Below are 3,582 nucleotides of genomic sequence, written 5' to 3'. Positions count from 1 at the left end.
CGACCTCCCGCCACTGCAACCAGACCCCCGACCTCCCTACCACCGCCGCGGCCGCACCCCACCTCCAACCGCATCGCCGGCAACCATCGTCCCTCTTCCAACCGGCCTCCAACCACCTCGCTCCCCTCCACCGCCGGCAAGGCTTCTCCTCCCTCTTGTTTCTCTGCCGGATCCAGTGGGAATGAGGCACCGATCGACCAAGCAGACACGGCCTCCTCTGCTTCCAACACGGGGACGCCCTCCCGCCCGCGCGCTGCTATCAAATTACCGGTCATCACCTGCTGCTGCTCCTGGGTGGTGGTGCGGTCTCCCTGCTTGGTCGCCGTGGGGAGCCTGCTGCATGGCTCACGCGCCTCCCCAACTGCAGGCCGTTCAACACCGCAACCCAAGGCCGTTCAACTCCCATGATCTCCCTCTTCTCTGACGCTGCCGAGGACTGGAGTGCAGCACCACTGCCTCTGGTGCTTTTCCATTTAGCAATTTGTGTTATGATGTTTTGGTACTTGCTGTTGTAGCTCAACCCTGCCCTATGACGTTGTCAGCGGCCTCCTTCCTCGACGAGCTGGCTCTGATCCCACGGCCAAGACGGGCTCCCTTGCAGAGAGTTGGCTCCGGTTGTGCTCGAGGCCGCTGTCGCTTATGGCCGCTGTATACCAAGTGCAAAGATGTTTTGTGAAAGTTCTAGTACAGCTATACGGCGGCCGGCCTGAAGCTCTACTATGGATGTATGCCCGTTCTACGACGGCTATACGCCGGCTGTCACGCTAATTTGCATGACTTGCTGCTGTTGGTTATATACTTTCAACCTTTTAGCTTGCTGTTTTGTAGTCTCCCTAGAAAATTCTTCTGAACTTGTGATATGAAGCTGCTACTTTTGTGATCGATTGGGTATATACAGATTTCTCTTCTCCCAGGTGTGTGTAGTTGTTTGCTTGTATGGACACAACTCACATAGTCTCCAAAATCTCCAAAAGAACCAAAGTTCAGTTTCTATCAAGTTACAAGTTTAGAGTTTATTACTTTAATATCTGAAGAAGACTTGTAAACGGTTATACTGTTCACTGCTCAAAATGAAGACTTGTACTTCTCTCTGCTCGTCTTTCCCCGTGAACCATGATGTCTAGTAGATTGTGAAGAATGATGTTAACTACAAGTGTATAGTAGTTTATGAACCATGATGTTAACTGAATTTTTTTGCAGCTCCGCGTATTGCTGCTGGAGCTGGTGTCCATGCAACATCATGCGTTAGGGACTCCTTCCTTGTTGACACAGACGGATGCGCTCACAACCTTGGCGCTGCAGAGCATTATACGTTGTTGTAAAGTTGGCTCACTTATATTTGGAATAAGGAAAAACAGCTGAAGGTCAAAAGAAATTGTTCGAGAAGGTCAAAAATATGTTAAAGTATACTTTCTGGAACACCAACACTCTCTCGACATAAATGTTGGCAAGTGTTTGCACTTGCGTTCTGCAGAACAAAAGAAAAGTTGTGGCTTTGTTGTTCCATGCTGAATTATTAAGCGAATTGATGGACGCAATGTGCCGAGAACAAAATTTGAAGAAATTAACTAAAGATTGCGTTGACTCTTAATGGATCCATGTATGCGTGTGCGTCAGCGTGATGGAGTATTGTGGGCCAACTCAAATGCCATGCACGGTCTTGCGTTAGTGTGCTTTGGTGTGTGCGTTCTTAGTTTGGTGTGACTGCTTGAGTGTGTGTTTGTGTGTGTATTATAGCAAGCGTATTTGCTGTGTGGTACCCCTTGTGTCCTTGCTGGGTGTGTGATCCCACGTGTGTGATTTTAAATAGAAACTTTGTCCTTGAAAAAAAGCAGAAATTTTAAAACACAGTCTGCTTTTAACATGTACAATTTCAATTTGAAAAAAGCCACACCTAACAAAGTCCGCGATTCAAAATTTTGGAAGTTCATATATAACAATTAGGTCAGTATGTGTGTGTCTGTCTATATATATATAGACACACACACACACACACACACACACACACTGACCTAATTGTTATATATAAACACTATTCTGATCATGAGATGAGAATAATATTCTGATCACAACCTGACCTGCAACGACAGTAGTACGTTGAACTTCCCCGAGTGCTAGGTTGAACTTCCGCCAACATTGCCCAAATGGGGCTTGCCATATACCGTTGGAAAGCTATGGACATGAGTATCATGACCCAACTTAATTTTTTGGCAAAATGTAAGCTGTTTAAGAGCAGTTTTGAAAATCGTTTTTTCTTCATACAAAAAACGTGAATCGTATTTTCGATCGCGTTTCCAAACTGTTTATCGGAATGAGGAAAATAATATGGCGTTGGAAAGCTGCTGAAAAACCTCTCCTTCCATATGTTGAAAGTTTTCTCTAAATCCCTATGGTTAAAGAGTAATTTGGAAAATCGTAAAATTTCGCAAACCGAACAGCCGAGTTCGTATTTTTGATGCCATTTCTAAACGGCTAATCCAATTGAGGCAAATCATATGGGGTTGGAAAGATTATGAAAATGCGCTATTTTCCATGTTAAAAGTTTTTTCTAATTTTCAACGGTTTAAAAGTAATTTAGAAAACAGTACAAGTTCCACCGAGTTCGTATTTTCGAGATAATTTTTCAACCGTAGGTCGGAATGCAGCAAATGATATGGTGTTGGAAAGCTTGAGGAAATGCGAAACTTTTTGGTATATATTATTTGTCCCAATTCCTTACGGTTTTAAGTCAATTTAAAAAATGGCGGAAAACATATTTTTGCCGTAATTTGTACGAACTTTATCGGAATGATGCGAATAATATACCATTGAAAAGCTACGGAAAATGCGAAACTTTTTCATGCTGATGGTTTTCTCTGATTCCTAGCCGTTTTCAAGTAATTTGGAAAACGGCGAGATCATTCGTTCTGCCTTTTTCGCGAAACAGATTGTCGAAAATGCACCGCATGAAGAACTTGAACTTCTCGGCGTGCGCACCTGAACTTCACTCTGTTTTTCACGTATTTTTTTGCTCGCAGCTCTCCATCCACTGCTCGTAGCTCTTCATCCACTCACCAAAATTGAGCAAGTGATATACCGATGAAAAGCTGCTGTAAACACGCAACTTTTCCGTCTTGATCATTTTTTTCATACTCGCGATGGTTTAAAACATTTTCATCCGAAATTCATTTTAGCGTAGTGGGTGAACTTCCTTCTATTTTCACGTTGAACTTCTGTTGCGTATTTTTGTTTGTAATTTTTCACCCATTCGTCGGTGTTACACAAATGATATTCCTTTTGTACAAACCTCTCTCACATAAATTTTTGAACAAACTTCAATGGCGAGATCATGATTTCTGCGTTCATCGCGAATGGAAATGCACTGCGTGAAGTAGTTGAACTTCTGTGGCATGTCTGTTTGACTTCACTCTGTTTTTTAGATGTAATTGAAGGTCGGACGTCTCGCACTAGAGTTCTTGAACTTCACTCGGAGAAGCACGTGAACTTCTTGCAACAAACGTTTTAGGCTTTTAGTTTTACATTCTTTTATTCTCACCTAAAACGCATTCCGTGTAGTAGTTGAACTTCCCGTTGTTTTTCCCT

This window comes from Triticum dicoccoides, chromosome 3A (genome assembly GCF_002162155.2).
Source record: "Triticum dicoccoides isolate Atlit2015 ecotype Zavitan chromosome 3A, WEW_v2.0, whole genome shotgun sequence".
Taxonomy (NCBI): domain Eukaryota; kingdom Viridiplantae; phylum Streptophyta; class Magnoliopsida; order Poales; family Poaceae; genus Triticum; species Triticum dicoccoides.
Note: the sequence above shows the minus strand (reverse complement) of the source record.